The sequence below is a fragment of the Musca autumnalis genome, unplaced genomic scaffold (genome assembly GCF_047663935.1).
Source record: "Musca autumnalis isolate F117 unplaced genomic scaffold, ASM4766393v1 scaffold_4, whole genome shotgun sequence".
In the NCBI taxonomy this organism is placed as follows: Eukaryota; Metazoa; Arthropoda; class Insecta; order Diptera; family Muscidae; genus Musca; species Musca autumnalis.
This window is the reverse complement of record NW_027411977.1, coordinates 110,428,263-110,450,112: the sequence shown is the minus strand read 5'-3', so window position 1 is coordinate 110,450,112 and position 21,850 is coordinate 110,428,263. Positions and strand designations below refer to the sequence as shown.

Here is a 21,850-nt window from a genome sequence, read left to right as displayed (position 1 = left end):
TTTATAGCAGATATTATCACTTTATAATGCACAACAATACATTTTTCTACATTATTTTATCACACTGTTTAGCAACAAGTTAATATAAACTAGGAATACAAAATTTTGATTAAGGCAGTAAAACAATTTTCTAACTGCTTTTCGAGATATACTCCGCGGAAAACCCTTGATATGTCGTACATATTGTCCAATAGACATTTCATTTTATGTACTTCTAATCCGCACAATACTGAATTTGTAAATGTTTTGAATACAAAATGAGTTTAAAGCCTCAAGACCTTTATATTCATTACAGAATTCCAAAACACTGGCATGGCATAAGGAAGGAATTCAGTTTTACTGGAAGTTTCTCTAAAAAGAGTATTCAAACAAAAAAAAATTTAAATATTTCTTAGACAACTTGACGACAAAGTACATTTTCAGTACAGAACCTTCAGAACAATATCAGTTTTCATTTGAAATTTTAAAAACAAAAATTATTTTAGAGAAAAAATCGTAATAATTTGTTAAAGTAGCTCAAAAAATTGTAGTCGACCAAACCATTTCGGGGGGGGGCACGGGCCCCCTGTGCCCCCCCCCTGCGTACGTCCCTGATGCGTTTTACGTACATATGTATGTATATATTTTTTATGTTTATGTCAGGTTTGTCTTGGTTGTAAGTCCAATTGCTTGAAGGGAAATAACTGGTTTACTAGCATTAATATTTGTTTCACATTTAAGAATTTTCAACGCATCTTAATGAAGAAATATCTATGTATATCATTGATATACAGTCGAAATCGCTTATAACGTCGTCGTTTATAACGTCATATCGCTTATAACAACGAAATCTAAAAGTCCCGAATTTTTGCTCTTTATATTCCACACAAATAACTATCGCTTATAACGTCATCGTTTATAACGTCATATCGGTTGTAACGTCCGTTTTTTGTGAAATATTTGAATTTTGCTATCGGTTATAACGTCGAACTATATGAAGAAGAAAAATTTCTCTCAATATGTTTTTGTATATATATATTTTCAAACTCAAATAGTAACAAATTACCAAACATATGCACAACATGTTCAAAGATGCGGTTGGACAACTAAATAACGACTCACATGTAGGCGGTCTTAAGTCAATTAATATTGAATTTTGGCCACCCAATGTCACATCTGTTTCACAACCCATGAACCAAGGTGTAATAAAATCATTAAAATGGCATTGCCGGAATCGACAAATATCCACTATCCTGGCAGGAATAGGAAGGGATAAAACTACAAAATAAAATGTGTTTTGGAAACCCTTTCAAAATTCAGATCTGAGTTAAACTTAAAACTTATGTTGGAATTCAAAGGTCCAAACTAAAAAAGAGACTATTTTAAATAGAACCATATCCTATATTAACGTAATATATCTTCTGAAGAATGAATTTAATATTGTTAGTTTTTATTATTTTGTTTTAATGTCATTTATACGTATGTATATAGAATAAAAAAGTTAAAAATTGAATTGAATTGATTTCTTTACTTATTAAAACAACGTATCTATACCCAAAAGTAACTATATAATATAATTGCACCTCTTTTTTAAATATCGTTTATAACGACTATCGCTTATAGCGTCCGATTTTGGTCGGTCCCTTTACCGACGTTATAAGCGATTTCGACTGTATTTCATTTTCCACTTTATATTGCAATTCTTTGTTACTTACACCATTGAAAACGACCACCGATAATGCATAAACAACCGAACATGAAAATAGCTTTGCAACCGGTAGCATTATGCGTTACATGTAATACTTAAAGGCATTGCAAGATGGAAGCAAACACAGAAAAACTTAAATCCAGAATATTTAAGTGCAGAAGCTACATTGCGTACCACAATAATGTCGTAAAACCCTAAGGTACACCTTTTGCGGAGTAGGCTGTAGCTATTGTGGTATTCAGAAGCACAAGGTAAGACAAAACGAAGCACCATTGATATGACCAGTCATATCATTATAATCGTTTCCATCGAACAAGGCAGACGCATAAAGGCAGTAAGAAAAAAAGCAAAATGAAACACAAGAACAAGTATTCGTCAAAACCTACAATTAGACGCCATTGAAGAATCTTTGTATATAGCAAACTATTGAAAATCCTCAATAACTGTATACATACATACATATACAAACATATGTACATATGAATGCAATATCGTCAGGTTTTACGCATGCAGAGAAACGTATTTCATTTTTGTATGAATGTTGCATGCGGCAGCAATAAATTCTAAGAAAGAGTTTCGTTTACCATTAGCCAACCCACCAATGAACCGTCAGGGGGCCAATCACTTATAGAAGAAATCGGGTTTAGTTTAAAAATCGTAACTTTAGTGATATTTTGACGTAGGGGATAAAAGATGCCAAGGAACGGTCCTGACCGGCTTTAACATGGCAAAGTCCAGGATTTATCTTGGTCCCTCTTTCATCTAAAGTGGACACTGACCTCCCCGTGGTGTCACCTGGGGTAGTTGCCTTTAACACCCGTTAAAGGTAGTGAGCTAACTAGTGCCGCGCGTTCAACCATAAGAACTTTAAAAGCTTGGGTTTGGGCGTCGGGTTAGTAAACCTCCCCTAGAAAAAAAGCAGCCTACTATGAAAAATCAAAAGAAACGAAAAACAAATCCCTCTAAAGTTAACGACCCGCGCAAACGTTTTAGGGACCATGATCTGCGAGTCTATACCTGGAATTTTCGCACTCTTTATACAGATGGAGCAGTTTACGCATTGGCAGATGTACTTGAAAAGTACAAGGCCGACATTACTGGCATACAGAAAATACGATGGAATGGGAAAGGCGTCACAACAACACCTAAAGGTGACGCACTGTATTATAGCTGCCATGACACAAAGCATGAGTTTGGTCGGAGGCTAAAACATCTGGGATCAAGCTTCACCCGAGTGAATGAAAGACTTGCTGCAATTCGATGGAAAGCAAAATTCTTCAACATTAGCTGAAGACAAGGACGAACTGACCAAAGATATATATTATGAGCGCTTAGAAGAAACTTATGACCGTTGCCCTGCCCATGACATTAAAATTATACTAGGCGATTTTAATGCCAAAATTGGAAAGGTCGGTAAATTCATTCCCGATAACATCCCGATAACATATCAGGACAATGGCAAAACATTGACCACTCCATGCAAACAGCCGCAAAATCTGTACTTGGATACCAGAGACCTCCACCAAGGAATCCATGGTATGATCTGGAGTGTCGTGCAGCTACCGAAGAGAAAAATGCGGCATATAGGGCTACATTACAATCCGTAGCAACACGTAGCGCACGAGAGAGGAATCGGGAGAAAAGGAGAGAGGAGAAACGTCTTTTCCGCAGAAAAAATAGAGAGATGGAAAAGCGGGAGTGTGAAAAAATCGAGATGTACAGAACACAGAATGAAGTCCCAAAGTTCTACGAAAAAGTGGAACATCAAACTGATGGCTTTGGAACTAGCACTTCCTCCTCTAAAGACCAGCAAGGTAATCTGGTAACTGATACAGATAGTGTGCTAAGGATACGGAAAGAACATTTTTCCAAACTGTTGTTCCAATAGTAGCAAAGTCGACGAAGATACCACAGATCCAATCGCAGAAGATGGTATTGAATGTATACCGCCCAGCCAAGATGAGGAAAAGACAGAAATAAATCGGCTGAAGAATAATAAGGCAGCAGGAGCCGATGGCTTACCAGCCGAGCTGTTTAAAACCGGAGGCGACACGCAGATAAGGTGTATTCATCAGCTAGTTAGCACCATCTGGCAGAAAGAACGAGTACCCGGCGATTGGAACCTGAGTATCCTGTGCCCCGTCCACAAGAAAGGAGATACGACTGTATGCTCTAACTATAGGGGCATAAGTCTACTCCCTATTGTCTACAAGATCGCGTCGGGGATATTGTGCGAACGACTAAAGCCTATGGTCAACGAGATAATTGGGTCATACCAATGCGGCTTTAGACCTGGCAAGTCCACCATTGAACAGATATTTACCCTGCGGCAAATCCTGGAGAAGACCCAAGAGATGCAGATCGACACCTACCACCTTTTTGTCGATTATAAAGTAGCCTTCGACAGTCCGCTGCGTTCAAAGGTATTCCAAGCCATGTCTGAATTTGGTATCCCCGCAAAGCTCATTCGGCTTTGTAAAAAGACTTTAACTGATACGAGATCCTCAGTTAAGATAGGGAAGAACCTCTCCGAAGTGTTTTGTACCAAAAGAGGTTTTAGGCAAGGAGACAGAATTTCGTGTGATCTCTTCAATATCCTGCTGGAAATGGTTATACGAGAGGAAAACGTCAAAAGAAGTGGCACAATCTACACCAATAGCCACATGTTACTTGCTTATGCTGATGATATAGACATCATAGGACGATCAGTAAATGAAGTAACTGATACCTTTATGAAGGCCGAAGGAGAATCTGCTAAAGTGGGTCTGGCGGTAAACGGTGAGAAGACCAAGTTGATGGAGTGGACGCGCAACGCGTCCATTGAGCTCGGACCAACTGTGGAAGTTGGTTCCTATACGTTTGAGGAAGTAAAAGACTTCGTCTTCCTCGGCACCTCCGTAAAATAAAGCTGAATATGGACTCACCTCTGACGTTAGTGATGAGCAGTTGCATCGCATCCAAAGATAACCCGGCCTATGCTACTCAGCTAGTCCAGCAGTTCCTGCGTGAACTTGCCTGGTAGACTGGGGTCCTCGTAAGGCATATAGATCGAGGACAGTATCGAGGGCCTGTGCCTCACTCCTTCCATCCGTACAGTTGTGATGTCACATGTTCTCATTTTGACCCCATTGAGGTGGAGTACACAGTATAGCCGTTGCCGTTTTGTAGGTTCACCTTATTTTTCTACAAATAAGGTTTCTGAACTAGGACGATGTCTAAGGTCGAGAGGTTTTTATGGTGTTCAGCAGCAACAGCTTTCCAATGATGCAGATTTATCTACACAAGCTAAGTACAAATAAACTAAATGCTTGAAAAACAATTCAAATTCGAGAAATTTAAAAGAAATTCATGTAAATTAAATTAAATATACCTATTATATTTGTAACGATATTTTTTAAATATTTCTGTTAGTTTTGAACACATCGGACATTAATCGCAGGCCTTATTGATCCACAAAATTTTTATGTAGGACATCGCTGGCACAAACACAAAGTAAACAATTTTCTGCATAATTAGTATGCAAAATAACAGATTCAAACTGCAAAAGAAACAACGACTACCAACAGATGATGACCAGACGGTAAACGCCTTAAATTTAATAATCGCATCAAGATATAAAGGCGAAACTTTTTTCTAAAAGTATTTTGCAAAATTTAGGCCAATCTTAAAGCGAAGAACGTGCTGAATAACTTGAAGACATTTCTACTGAAAAAGCTTCTGAAAATGGCTGTAAGGCGGTCATTGTGGTGATGATATTATCACACACACACGCAGACATATGCATTCACATCGACAACTAACACATGTAGTATAGAGAATAAACTTACGAGAGCCGCTACCAAATGTCGATACCACAGAAGTCAAGTCTTGCATAAATTGTCTATAAAAAGGTGCCCTCAAAACAAAAGAAAATGCTTATCAAAAAGAATACGGAAAGGAATAAAAAGGAATACACCACCACCTCAGCAGCATTTTACATAAGAACACTTAAACCTGTAATTAAGATAATTTCTTTCATTTACGGATATTATGATGGCCAACCAAGTAGAGAAGACGTAGAATAACAAAAGTGATGATGTGTGTTTTGTTGTTGTTATTTATCGAAAGTTATTTTGAGTGATTTGTGTCAGCACATACGCAACGAAATAAAGGCACCTAAACTATATACCAGTACGTATGGGCGTTACATGCGCCAGATGAATATGGTAGGCCTTAGAATGAAAAGAATGAGACCCGACTGCAAAATGAAAATATTTGCCTTAGGCCTCATTGATGTTTTCTGTTCCGCACCTGAAAGATTATCTTAGTATGTTGTTATTGTTTGTGTTGATACTCTTGTTGTTTTCGGGTTCTACTGCAAAGAATGAAATTCTAGCATTAGATTCCTTATTATTATTATTATTGCCTTCATATGTATGTGTCTTATAAATTAGTCAGAAATCGAAGTAAGAAGAAAACATAAAATTATGTTTTAATTATAATGTTGTTGCTCTGTTTTTTTCTAACTTCATTAATATTCTGCATGGTTATGCAAGGAACTATTCTATTTCTTGGATAGTGTTGAAAGATGTGTGTGTTTGATATACAGTGTTTTAAAGTAGTTCTGCAATATTTTTTCTTTAAATAACTTATACGCACTGATATGATAATGCGACCCAGCAAGCATTTTTTTAATTTTTTAATAAAATTCGAGCCTTTTTCGATCCCACTCGATAAAGTCTATATATACCATCAGCAAATGGGCAAAAATGACTCGAAACTAATGCAGAGGAAGACTCATTTGTGATTTGCTTAGAAGAGTCGCCTGAGGTTACGTTTTCCTCCCGACAAAGGAGTCACTTATGATCAGAAAATGAGCTCATATTCCATCTTTTTAATCGTGCAGTCGGATCAAAAAAGACTCGAATTGGATTATAATTTTCAAAAAAATGCTGGCTGAGTATTCATAGTGTTATACGTGATATCAACGTTTTGTAGAAAGTGTATTTGAGAATTATATACAACCAAACCGTTATGTTTGAAAAAAAAAAACAATCAGTGTTTAATCACCTAGCTGTTCAAAATATGATCAGAAGATACATAATTCTAATAACTTTTCAAACACCTGCATGAACCTTTTTTGATTAAGCATTTTTTCAATCTTCAGATGATCAAAATGTGACAATAAATAACGAAAAAATGGTCATCTTTTAAACGCCTCAATGATTTATTTGTGATTGCCACACATTTGTTGTTGTATTTTAAATTGAACTCTTTTTAGTCATTACAGGGAGTCACTTTCGAGTCCCTTTCTGATCATACATGCGACATAATCAATTTTTGATCACCAAAAGGACTCTAAAAAGACTCCGCAATGTGAGTTTTGAAAAAAAAAAACAATCTTCCAAATGCTAGCTGGGGAAGGAAGGAAGCAAAACTGGAGTTGTTAGGCCTTTAAGGTCCGATTTTCGCTAACGCTTACTGTTCTTGAGAATAATTCGTAACTAATATTCACGCTTAGTTGAATTCTTTTAAAACAAGTAAAAAAGTATCAGTCGGCTTAGCCGACAGAGACCCTCAGCCTATGTGAATTGAAACTTTCATCTACGGACAGATCGTATGTATTTAGGGTCTTTCAGAATTTTTGTTGAACTTTTGTGGGCGAGGTACCATAAGAAGAAGATCGATATCGAACATTTTAGTTGGACAAAATATTAGGAGATCCAAAGGTTGGACTTAATTGGTGAGATATTGTGCATAACATTTTAGTGACATTTTTAAATATTGGGGGGAAATACCGGAAGTTGTTGCCCATCTTCGAACTGAAACTAAGTTTGGACAAAATATGAAGAAGTCCAAATTTTGGACCAAATCGGTTGATCGATTCGGGAGTTATAGTGCTATCCAGCGACTACGTATGGTACTATAGGGGTTTTTATACCTTTCGGGCTGTTTTCTGATGAATTATGAACTTACCCCGGAAAACAGTTGTATCGTCGTTGTTGAAGAAGCTTCAAAAGAAATCAAAGTGATTCAAGAGATGGTCTTAAAGTGAACTTATCGAAATTTTGTGTGGGAGCTACCGAAAGAGTGGACAAATATAGTCCATATTTAAATATGATATACATCTGGTATATATATTAGGATGTGTAAAGTATAGACTAGGGTTATGACTTTTTTACAACCTCATATCCCTGTGTCATAGCGTGATGAGTTTTGCCATAAGATTACATAAAATCTTAATTATAAGGTGATTCGGTGAAAAAACCTCACGCACAAAATGATTTTAAAATTTGAATTTATCAAAATTATGGACAATTTTTTGCAGTCACTGAAAACAGATATATAATTGAAAATAAACTTTAGAGCCACATGAGATTATTAAAATGACATAAAATTTATTTCTCACTATTTTTCTTCAATTTTGAGAATCGTAAAAATGTCGTAAACGCTTTTATTCAAAAATATAATTTTTTAACAAAAACAAAAAATTTAAAATTTTTTTAAAGTGACTTTTTTCGCGACTTTTTTAATATTTGAATGAAATAAACGTAATTATAGTTATTAGTAGGCTTATATTTATTCATTCGTGCAACAAAAAATAATTTTTTGAAATTTTTTTTTTTCATTTCATATATTTTTTTAAAAATTTATTTTTTTAAAATCGATTTGTGCGTGAACTTTTTTTATATTTCAATGGAATAAACGATAGCATAGTGATTAATAGGCAAAAGTTCATTCATCCCTGCTACAGGAAATCATTTTTGAGGAAAAATGTCAAAAAGTCATAACCCTAGTATAGACCACATCGGTCACTCCCTTCAAGAGTTATCGTGCGCACAATTTTTCCGAAAATGTTTGGACTTTTGTTGGGGAGGTACCTGAAGGACCGATATAGCTTATCTACGAACTTAAGTTTAGTTTTGACAAAATATTAAGAAGGCCAAATTTTGGACCGATATGGCTTATCTACGAACTTAAGTTTAGTTTTGACAAAATATTAAGAAGGCCAAATTTTGGACCTAATCGGCAGATACGTTCAAGAGTTACCTTGCGCCCCAACCACTTCACACGGTGTCATAGGACTTTTTTTGCACCTTTCAGGCTATTTTCTCAGGAAATATGGATTTGCCCCACATGAAACTTGTACCGTCGTATGGGGGGCAGTAAGTACAAGTTGTTACAACAAAAATCAAAGCGATTCGAGGCCAGGTCCTAATCTGAACTTTTCCGAAATTTTGTGTGGGAGGGACCCAAAGGAGTGAACCGGTTGAGTCCATGTTGGAATCGCATCTAAGTCTGGTAGAAATTTCACGATGTGCATCAAGAGTTATCGTGCGTACAAATTTTCCGAACATTTTTGAACATTTGTGGGCGAGGTACCGGCAGGAGTGGACCGATATTACCCATCTTCGACCTTAAACTAAGTTTTGACAAGATTTTTCGAATCCAAATTTTGGACCGAATCTGTTGATGGATGGTTATCGTGCGCTCTAATCAGACAGATAGACAGACAGACGGACGGACAGGGCTAAATCAACTCCAAATTGTCTGAAAAGGATTTCGTCTAAACATACTAGGGGTCTAAAACCATTATTTCGATGTGACACATTTTGTCCGTATGAAAGTGTGTATACCCTCGTTAGCATAAATAAATAAAAGGTGACCCGTTTCTATTTTAAATGCTTTTTATACCCACCACCATAATATTATAACACATGGAAATATTCGTCGGAGGCCCCTTAAAGTATATATATTCTTGATCAGCATAAAATTAAAAGTAGATAGAACTTTATAATTTGGTATAGAAGTTTTTATTACTCCTTGGGTGTTTGGTATTGAAAATGGGGTATATCGGTCCACGTTTTGATATAGCCCCCGCAGAACGGTTCCTTCCGATTTTCGATAGTTTGAAGGTTTTAGTCTCGTTATCGCACCGAAATAAATGTTATCGCCCAGAAATTTGTCAGTACAGGTCCAAGTTTTGATATAGAACCCAAATAACGTTACCGCCCGATTTGGTATCTAGTATTCTGCGATGTTACAAAACTTTTTGCCAGGAATTTGTCAGTAGAAATCAAAGTTTTGATATAGCCCCTTAAGAACGGCACCGGTCGATTTTCGGTGTTTTCAAGGATTAAGCATCATTATCACCCCAAAATGGCTGAGAAGTGGTATTCATTATACTGCGGGACAATAACATGTTTTTTTCAGAAGTTTGTCAGTACAGGGGAAAGTTTTGATATAGCCTCTATATTACGGTACCTCCCGATTTTCGGTATTTAAATCATTTTGGCCTCATTATCACACCGAAATGGCTGAAATTTGATATTTAGTATTCTCTAGGATTGCATAACTTTCGCCCAAAAATATGTCAGTACAGGTCCAAATTTTGATATAGCCTCCATAGAACGGTACCTCCACATTTTCGGTATTTTCAAGGTACAGCGTCTTTATCACACCGAAATAGATTACAACTTGCATTTAGTCTTCTTTATTGCCACAAACCTTTTACCCAAGAATTTGTCAGAGCAGGTCCAAGTTTTGATATAGCCCCCATAGAACGGTTTCCCCAGATTTTCTTTGTTTTAAGGTTTTAGTCTCATTACTACACCGTAATGGCTGAAATTTTGTATTTAGTCTTCTTTCGTACCACAAAGCTTTCCCCAGAAATTTGGCATTACAAATCCAGGTTTTGTTATAGATCCTATAGAGCGGTATCTCCATATTTTCGGTATATGCAAGGTTTTAGCCTCGTTATAATTTTTTGCAGAAGTTTGTCAGTACAGGTCCACGCGTTGATATAGCCCCTATATAACGTACCGCCCGATATTTGTCATTTTCAACGTTTTACCCTTATTATCACACCGAAATGGATGAGAATTCTTCGGGCCTACCAAACCTTTCCCAAGAAATTTGTCGGTAACAGTCCATGTTTTGATATAGCGTGGTGCTTCCAAAGATGTGTATAAGATCGTCACAGGTGACGAATCATGGATCCATGCTTATGAACCCGAAACAAACCAACAATAGGCCATGTTGGTCTTAGAAGCCCTATCCAAAGAAAGTTGTTTGTGGACGAATCATCCCGAAGCAAATGGTCTCCTGTTTCTTTGTCAAAACTGGTTATGTGGCGACTGTTTCGCTTGAGCAACGTCTGAAGTCTTCGGAGAAATTCGAAAAACGAATAAGAGAAGACGAATCATTGTGGATAGGGTTTTGGGTTTTCCCGGTTTTTGTCATTCCCGGGAAACGGGAATCAAAAAATCGTCATTCCCGGGAATCCGGGATTTCCCGGGAAATTTTAAAATACGAGAGCGGATCAATATTTCCGTGTTTTTTTATCTTCCCATAGTAACTTATATGAAATGCAATATTTTCAAAGAGTTGTGGGCTCAAAAATGGATGACACGTTTTCACTCTATCGATTAAAAACGAAAAAATATGGAAAAATGCACCATGTTGCCCGGATTTTGCCCACACTGACCATTTCCATTATTCAAAGCTAATGAAATCGCTCTATGGGAAGTGATTTGGCTGAAACAATGGGGCTTTTTTAAGTTTTTGAGCCAATTTCTTAGGAAGCGTGGATTTGTCCCGAAAAAAATTGTAGCATTTTAACTAGGGCCGCACACAAAACAAACTTTTAAAAGAGAGAGTGTGGGAGATTTCTCCCTTCGACGGTTATCTTACGTACTACCCAATGTAGTTAGTATTGGCAGGTTTTTTTCAGATTTTGTAACTTTACCTCAGAAAGTGTGGACTGGCCCTCCCAACAAAAGTTGCGTCGTCGTAACAGGACAATCAAGTAGAAATTTTTGGCTCGAGATGAGCTGTTAAACTGCACTTTTCCTAAATTTTGTGTGGAGGTACCCGAAGGGTAAGAACCTTACTGCGGGAGTTATTTTGTCAAGGTTTCTTGGAGCTTTTAATACATTATCTCAGAACTTAAACTAAGTTTGAAAAAATCTCGAATGCCAAATTTTTGACCAGATCGGTGGCTTCGTTCGAAAGTTATCGTGCGCACCAGCCAGCAAGCCGAACCCTCTTTAACCCAATGGCTGAGGATATAAAAATGGGACTTTAAAATAGAAAATATTCTTTCGCACTTAAATAAAACAGAATAAAAATCCGTCGTTATAGTCTATGTTTTTGGTACGGCTCTTATAACTTTATCCCTGAAAACACTTTGGTCAAAGTTATTTCCAAATCTTTTCTAATTTATTGATTCTGTAAAATCTAATCGAATTCTGATTCTATGGTATAAAAGTGATGGGCATAGTTTATTCATTCATTCAATATTAGTTGTGATAAATGTAAAAAGATATTTCCCGATTTCCCGGGAAATATGATTTTCTTTCCCGGGAAAATCCCGTAAACAAAAAACGAGAATTCCCGGGAATTCCCGGTGCGGGATTTCCCTACCCAAAACCCTAATTGTGGACCATGGCAATGTGTGGAATACAGCGCTGACTTGACACCCAATCACTTCTTTGAATTTCCGCACATCAAGAATAAATGCGTGGCCATTGATTTTCGTTGCCAGAAGATGTTGCTGAAGCTGACAAAAAGCATGTTTTAGATGTGTCTCAATCGGAGTGGAGATGCTTTGAAAAACAATAAAACAATTTTTAATGATAAATATTAGCATTTTCATTATCAGACAAGAAATTTATATCGTAGCCATCGTAGCTGATATTGAGGCTTGTTGTATCTGCAACAATTACCACAATTGATTCCCACACGTTGAAGACATCTAACACATTCTGGAATCCTTCTCTGATTGTTTGAACTTTTCAATCTTTCAATTTTACCTATATAATTCATATAGATTCATTCCTTAGGACCATTGTCTGATATTCAAATCTCTGAAGGTGTTTGTCGTAAAAATCCATACTTTACTTCTCCAGAAACGAAACGTGCTTAATAAAAGTGCGCGTTTGCTCGAGAAGCTTCCTTGTAGATGGCCTTGTGGATTCCTGACTGACATGGAATTGGGATTTCAATGGCCTTAGTGCAAAGCTGATGGCACACCGTTTCTACTTTGTGCGACGACAACTTTGAGCTTATAACAAAACGTCTTGGAATGCCTATGGGTTCTGCTTCCTTCTGCTCCTTGATGCTTCATTGTAATCCTTCTAAGGACTATCTGTACTGCTATCAGATGAGTTTGTGCCAATATCGGAACAATCATATATGGCTTAACTAGTAAGCTTGGATGGATTGATATAACACTTTAAGGTGGCTAAGCTGGGTTGAATATTCAAAAACAAAAGGAAACAACCTATTCCATTTTACATCAATAAATTTTATGGTGAATGGTATAAAAATTTCGGTCCGGTCGAACATAACGCAGTTCCTCCACCACGAGTTGTGTTGAAGTAAAATGGAACAATTAGTACAAGTAAAATGGATCAATACCAAATTTCAGCAAGTTTGGTAGAACAATAAGTCCAATCTTCAAAATACCGAAATTCGGGAAGGGACCTAAATATATCAAAACGTCGATCTATACCTACAAATTTCTGGCGGAAAGTTTTTAGACTCAAAGAAAACTAAATACGAAATTTCCGATATTTCGGTAAAACCTTTAAAATACCGAGTAGTGGGAATATAAATATTTGTATGAATTTTTTTTGCCTTATGACTTCAACTATTTTCGTAACTATAGGATTATTTCATATATATAAAGGTTTATATGCACACAGAGTAGTGATAACATACATATATGCAATATAATTTAATTCATTTTAATTGGCCCGATGGCTTTGAATTATTGTAAAGTTGATTAATAAATAAATAATAAAACCGTAAAAATGCCGAAAATCGGGTAGTACCGTACCGTTCTATGGACATGGTTACATCGATTTAGAATTTTACCCTGATCAATAATATATATACTTTATAGGGTCTCCGATTAATATTTCGATGTGATTGTGATTCATTTTAAAATTGATTTTTTTGTTCCAGCTTAAAAATAGACTAGTAGTGCGATTCTCTAACACATTTTTTGAGTTACCTACAAAAATCTGTAAAATTAAAATTGCTTATAAATTCGGTAATTAACGATATTTTTCGGTAAGTTGGCGACCAAAAGAAAATAGTCGTAAAGTTCTACCGTTAGCAAATTGGTTGTCAACTTTTATTTGAACTTTTCATTCATAATTTTGCTGTTTAATTTTACCGACATTTGTCGGTAACTCAAAAAATGAGTTAGAGAATCGCACTATAGGATCGATATCCAGAGCGATTTATGATTTTTTAATGCAAATTGCCTACTAATCTATGCGACATATCGTTGGTATTAAAATCGGGGGCTTTCAAAACAATAATTCTTTGAATCGGATAATTAGAAGTCAACATCATCAGTAGCTCATCTTTGCATACCGATTTGATATACATATTTTGTAGGCATTATATATAGGCTGCTAAACCAATATTACCTAAACATTCAACAGGTTGTTCTTAACTCCTTGTACCCACAGTGTTCTAACGAGTTTATAAGAAAACACTTCACTAATAACAATTATGACTTATAATTTATAATTATTGTTATTAGCAACACTCAAGCTAATTGCAGGAAGAAGATAATGGCTAAGTAGAAGCTGGTGTAAGAAAACATCAAGTCCTCGGGGTAATAAAATGTTTACTGATGTTAATTCCTTTGTTTTATTTTTTTTTATTTTTTTAAATACTGAATATTCAGAAAAAAACACAACAAATAAATAAAGAGATCTTCAACTGAGTCACACACCGTTTTTCACTGAAAATCTCCCACAAATAATTCTCCATGTGGTTAATAAATTCAAACAAAACACAAGAAACGATATAATAATTCTTAAATTTGGTGACATTTAACAACACGACACGATTAACCAAATTAACTATTCAAATCAGACGATTATAAATGGGCCCGCGTTTAGCGGTATCACTTTTAAATTATTGACTGAAGAACAAAGCCATATTACCACCATCGTATGACAAAAGACCACAGTTTTGATGACACTTTAAAGTGGTATGAAAGAGTAGGATGGCTTGGTAGTATTTATTGTTGGTGGCTTTCCAGTGTTTGTTTGAATGGTATGAAAAATTTGAAATTTATGTTCAGTTTCCTCTTAGCAATGCCGGATAAGACAGTCTGGTTGGTTGTTGTTCATTTCAAACTGATACTTATCACAGTTTAAAAATTTCACACAAAATCAAGCTACTGAATCAGATAAAACAGAAATATTAATCGATACACGTATCGATAGTTTTATAGCTTGATTTCTAAAGATATGCTGTGTTGTGTGGACACGTTTAACTGTTATTTTGAAAAGCTTGGGAATGGGAGTTAACAGATGACTGTGGATGAGTGCTAAAATGAAGGAATAATTTAAGTCAGTTTTTTTCTAATACAGTAACCACTAACATAAGTATATTAGTTAACCTCAAAATGGATGGTATATTACCCTCCAACTTTATCGGCATTTTAAAAAGCCAGATTTCAGGAAATTTATACCTTATAGAGAATAAAGTTGTTTCCTTAAAAATCTCAAATATTTTATTTTCGTATAAAATTTTAAATTTCCTCGCAATAGTAGCAAGTCTGCACAGTGCTCTCAATCTGGGACAAGCATAAAAACACTACCAGAAATGTAATTGTGATCTCATCAATTAAACGATGAAAATCAGTAAGGAGATGATCAAAGTCGGGCAAGGCGGCTATATGATACCCTACACCACTGTGAATATGTAAAATATATATGGGAGATATATGGTAAAAACCAAAAATGTTTTACAATCGATGAATCCGAGTTTCACCCATTCAGAATTCGCGAACTCTTAACATATTCTATAAAATATGACTGAAATTCTTTAAAATGAAGTGTTTTAGGAGCGATCCCATAATGTCGACCATTAAAATTAATTTTCGTGGGAGCTGTGTTGGCATCAATGTAGAAAAATGGGTTGAAGCCAACAGGTTTTTAAGTTCACTTCCGATTTCTGGCTTAACCTTACATTTTATAGACCTATGCCCAAAGAAAGAATGACTGAATACTACATGGGCAACATGATACTAATGTATGATTTTTCGATATATCCACTGCATCCTAATAAATTTGATGCTGACCTTTTGAAGCCGGAATTTCGGCGTTTTTTGAATTTTTTTAATAATCGGGACACACAATAAGATTATATTCCAAATTCATAATATGATTATAGAACTTGTGATTTTACGTTGTTTACAGTATCCTAGTAATTGGAGTCTAAAGGTCAACATTTTATGCGTGAATTTTCTTAAAAAACCCTATTTGTTGTGTTTACAACTTACGAGTGTCATTCAAGTTTTTTTACGCGACGGATCTAATGAGCCCTTCCGCGATGGAATCCATCCACTAAAACCGCGGATATAGATACCTTGAAAATAGGAAAATCAGCAATAATATATTTTGACAAATCCGCATACTAAACCTCGATTTTCTTTAAAAATTTTTACATAAATGGAATCCTTTACTCGCGATTATAATATTTGCGAAAACCCTTGTCATAAATTACAGAGATGCGAGAGTAGTATGGGTCTTTTACGCAAAATAGAATGTGGAGGCACTTCCGCGGTTCTTGAAGTATCTATTTGAAATAGGTGTATATTGGCGTATTTTTGATGGGCGCTAATGACACTGGATGCACATCAAAATCGTATGCACATTGCGCGACTTATACCCACTTTAAGGTTTTTGGCATTGTGTGATACAACTGACGGCACACAATGGCCGCTGAGTGAAACATAGAAATATGCATAGGTATTGAAAGAGACTGATTAGCTGTATCCAAAATCGGATGCGCATCAACTGACTTTAACTAATTCGCGAATAACAGACTTTTTAGTTTTCATATTTTTTGAATGATGGTAATTTCAATATTACTCTTAATTTTCTATCCTTATAAGTTTTGACAGTAACCAGTTAATCTCTCGCGATGGTAAACCATATTTCTTGATAAAGTGTTGGCAGTATACATTAATTATTGTATGGGATTTTAGCAAAATAGTTGGAGAACTCCCATTTTTTACAGTGTTTTATTTAACGTGCCTTGGTGTGTGTTTAGTTCAAATCATTTTTAACACGGTTGCAGTTGACCAATCGAACTAAAACTTTGCACACTTCTCAGATTTGGATGACAATACACGAATATGAAATCAAAACCAATATTGGTCCATTTTTATTACAGTGTTTTATTTAACTTGCCTTGGTGTTTGTTTAGTTCAAATCTGGTAACTCATTTTTAACACGGTTGCAGTTGACCAATCGAACTAAAACTTTGCACACTTCACAGATTTGGATGACAATACACGAATATGAAATCAAAACCAATATTGGTCCATTTTTACACTGTTTTACAGTGTTTTATCTAATTTGCTTTTCAAATCTGGTAACTCATTTTTCACATAGTTGCAGTTTACCAATCGAACTTAAAATTTGCACACTTTTTAGATTTAGATGACAATACATGAATATGAAATCAAAACTAATATTGGTCCATTCTTACAGTGTTTTTACGGTGTCTAACTTGACCCCCTTTTCAAATTTGGTAACTGATTTTTAACACGGTTGCAGTTGACCAATCGAACTAAAACTTTGCACACTTTTCAGATTTAGATGACAATACATGAATATGAAACCAAAACAAATATGGGTCCATTGTTTTCTATAGCCCCCATATAACGGTAACACCCGATTTCCGGTATTTTGCTTTTCAAATCTGGTAACTCGTTTTTCACGCAGTTGCAGGTGACCAATCGTACTTAAACTTGCACACTTTTCAGATTTGGATGACAATACATGACTATGAAATCAAAACTAATATTGGTCCATTCTTACAGTGTTTTTACGGTGTCTAACTTGACCCTCTTTAAAAATCTGGTAACTGATTTTTATCACGGTTGCAGTTGACCAATCGAACTAACACTTTGCACATTTTTCAGATTTAGATGACAATACATGAATATGAAACCAAAACCAAAATGGGTCCATTTTTTCCTATAGCCTCCATATAACGGTACCACCCGACTTCTGGTATTTTGAGGATTTTGTCTTCATTTTTAGCCCGAATTTGCTGGAACTTGGCATTTGGAGTTCTCAATAGTCCAGGAACTTTCCCACTAAAAGTTGTGGACGTAGGTCAAGGTTTAATATAGCATCCATATAACTGTACCACCCAATTTCAAACATTTTAATCTACATTTTCTGCTCAAATGGACTGTAATTCGGCATTATGGGATCTCAGTGGTCAAAAAATGTATTTACTAAAAAGTTAAAAATAAAAAATAATTTAAAAAAAATTAAGTTTCAGTGTTTTATTTAGAAATGCACTTAAAACTAAAAAATAATTTGTCGCTTAGCCTCAATATATATATTCTTTCTCATGATAGAATCTCTCAAATAAAACGCTTGCCGTTTAATTTTGCCACCATTCATAATTTAAATGCAAGCGTTTTATTTGAGAGATTCTATCATGAGAAAGAATATATTTATTGAGGCTAAGCGACAAATTATTTTTTAGTTTTAAGTGCATTTCTAAATAAAACACTGAAACTTAATTTTTTTAAATTATTTTTTATTTTAATTTTTCTAATGGAACCAAAAAATATATTAGGAATAATATTATAACAATAGATTTTTTCTCTTTTGTTGTTTCTATATTATGCAATTTATAAAGTCAATGTTTATAATTTTGGTTTCATATGTTTACGCGTTGCCTAGATTCTGTACATATTTTTAATTTATTTTTCAGAAGTTTATACGGACTCTGAGGTAGTTAGTATAATTTCGATTTGCTCCCAATTTTTTTAAATTTTTTGATTTTTCGGGAAAATAAAAACAAATTTTGGATATTATGGTGCACCTTTTGATGGATATCTAATGCTGTTACTGACATATACATACGTTAAATCAATACAACAAATAAGAAATTTTAAAATATTTTTTCTTTATAAGAGAATAAAAACCGCTATAACTTTTGCGCGCATCGACCAATTTTGTGAACGCGAAAGGATTTGAAACCAGAATTTTTTCTTCAACCCCTACACCAAAAATCGTAGATGTGCTCCCAAAATTTTTTTAGTTTTTTCAAATGGAATTGTAAAGGAAATTTGGCTTTTACCATATATGTATGTATAAATCTGAATTGATTTCGATACAATATGATACACTTATTACTAGACAAAATTCCGTCACACATTCCAATTTCATCAAAATTGAATAGATATAGGGTGTTTGGTGCAGCAAATACGTGAAATCGGGAGCTATATATCTAAATCCGAACCGATTTCTATATAATTTGACACATTTATTTCTAGACGGAATTGAGTCACACATTCCAAATTTTATTGACATTGGATACATATTAAGTGTTTGGTGCTGCACATACACGAAATCGGCCGAAAATATATATGAGAGCTATATCCAAATCTGAACCGGTTTCGATATATTTAGGCACATTTATTTCTAGACCGAATTCAGTCAGACATTCCAAATTTCATTGAAATCGGACATACGTGAAATGGGCCGAAAATATATATGGGAGCTATATCCAAATCTGAACCGATTTTCACCAAAAACAATAGCGTTTTTCCTGTGGCTAAAAAAATGATATTCCCCAATTTTCAGCTGAATCGAACAATAAATGCGACCTGTGAACGGACGGGCGGACAGACATGCATAAATCGACTCAGAAAGTGATTCTATGTATATGTATGCCTAGATGGAACTATGGGTCTATCTCGTTTCCTTTTGTATGTTACATACAAATACACAAAGACATAATACCTCTTATCACAGTGTAGTGTAGGGTATAAAACATTTCAATATTTCAAATTTAACCATTATTCGAGAACATGATTGTAGCATTGTGTAATCGATAGCAAAAAAAGTTGAGTTTTGTATTAAACAGCGGTGACCAGATTAATACTAAACAAGTAAGAACGCCGTTAAGTTCGACCGGGCCGAACGTTTTAGAAGTTTTTTGACCACTTTGAGACCACTGGGAGCCTCAAATTTCAATTTACAGGTAGTTTGCCCAATAAATGTAGCTAAACTCCTCTAATCAACTAAAATCGGGAGGTATAGTTATATGGGGGCTATACCAAAACATGGACCTATGTTGGTAATTCTTGGTGTAGAAGTTGTGGGACCACTGAGAGCCTCAAATAATTTGACACATGCGGTTACCAGTGGTCTCACAACAAACAATGCGAACAGTGGTCCTACTTTTGAAAAAAAAAACACAGCCAAAATCTTCAAAATACCTTTATCCGGGATACCTTTATACCAAAACGTGGACCGATACAGCCCATATTCGAACTTGACCTGTCTATGGAAAACATAGTGATTATAACAAATGGATAGGCGGACATAGCTAGATCTACCTAAAACTTTACCCAGGGGAGTGGTGTACGAGGGCTACTCGAAAAGTTTCTGGCCTTATAATGAAAACGCGAATATTTATCATCAAAAATAGTTTTATTGTTGTCTAAAGTATAATTTATACATTTTTGAATGACCTCATACCAATTGTTGAAGCACTTTTCCCACTCCGAATGATACGCCTCCAAAACATGGTTTTTCAGCGTTTCAATAGCACCTTCTGGCGTCGAAAATCGTTGGCCACATCTTTTTTTATTTACTCCCGTAAGGAGAAGTCATTGGATGCAAAGTCAGGGCTATACTGCGGATGACCGATCAAGTCTACCCGGTCAAAAATGCGCTGGTTTGAATCGTCCATAATGATTCGTCTTCTCTTGTTCGTTTTTTGAATTTCCCCGGAATTCTCACTAAAAATTAATCGTACAACGCTGCTCAAGCTGTATAGTCGCCATTTGCTTCGAAGTGTTTCCCCCACTTTCATTGGATTTGGCTCGTCTTCGAATAGCACACGGTCGATTGCTGTTTTGTTTCAGGCTCATACGCATTAACTCATGATTCGTCCTCTGTGACGATCTTAAAAATGTCTTTCAAAGAACCTATTTTTCAACATTTCCTTGTACCAATCGACAAGAGCAGTTTGTGAGCGAATGTCAAATTGTGCTAGATCCAACGAGAACAAACCTTTTTTACGGACAGTTGTTCATGAAATATCAAATGCCCAAGATGCCCAAGAAGGTCTATTTCATGGCATGTCACATATATTATCAGTTCTCGCATGGCATCTCAATGTTTTCTGGCACAACAGTCCAGAAAGGACAAGGGAGACTTCTCTCATATTAGTGAGACTTCTCTCATATTCGCTCAATAATATTCATAAGACTTGAACATTTTTTTGCTTTTGAACTTATACAATTAAAGACAGAAAAAATAATATTTATACCCTACACCACTATGTGGGGAGGGTATTATAAGTTGGTTTTGGCCAAAAAGTTTGTAACGCATCGAAATAATTGTCGTAGACCCATACTTGTATATACCAAAATGAATGTCTCGACGAGCTGAGTCGATCTGGCTATGTGTGTCCGTCCGTCAGTCCTTCCGTCTGTCCATCTAAACCTTGTAATCACGCTACAGGTTGCAATTTTGATCGGATCGTTGATGGGGGTCCCGGAGGGGAAGAAGCCTATTGATATTGGTGATGGTCGGATAATATTTAGGGGACGGAAAGGGCAAAAAACTTAGGTGGATAAAAAGACAACGTTTTTTTCCAAAGCGAATATCTCAGCTTCTATATGGGGTATACCAAAAGCAAAACCTGACAATGAAAGCAGAAAATATCACCTTTCTAATGATGTAAAGTAGGTGCTCGTAGGTGATCAAACAACGAAGATATCACAATAGTAGCAAATAACACCCCACGCTACAGGTCGCAATTTTGATCGGATGGTCACCAAAATTTGAGGGTTAATGGGAGTCTCACAGATGAAGAAGCCTGTTGATTTTGATGATGGTCGCATAATATTCAGGGGTCGGAATGGGCAAACACTTATTTGGAGAAAAGGTCTACGTTTTATTTCAAAGCCAATATCTCTGTTTCTTTAAGTGGTATATCAAAAGCAAACCCTGGCTAGAAAAGTAGAAAATATCACCTTTACAACGATGTAAATTAGGTTGTCGTAGGTGGTCAAACAACAGAGATATCGCAATAGTCGGTAATGCATCTCTTTTGTTTGTAATCACGCTACAGGTCGCAATTTTGATCGGATCTTCACGAATTTTT

At 35.7% G+C, this 21,850-nt stretch overlaps 1 protein-coding gene across 2 annotated transcripts in view; it reads left to right on the top strand.

Moving 5' to 3' along the window:
- The window catches only part of ara (araucan), a 145,542-nt gene that overhangs the window by 60,371 nt on the left and 63,321 nt on the right, over window positions 1–21,850 (top strand). The gene's annotated exons all lie outside the window — the stretch shown is intronic.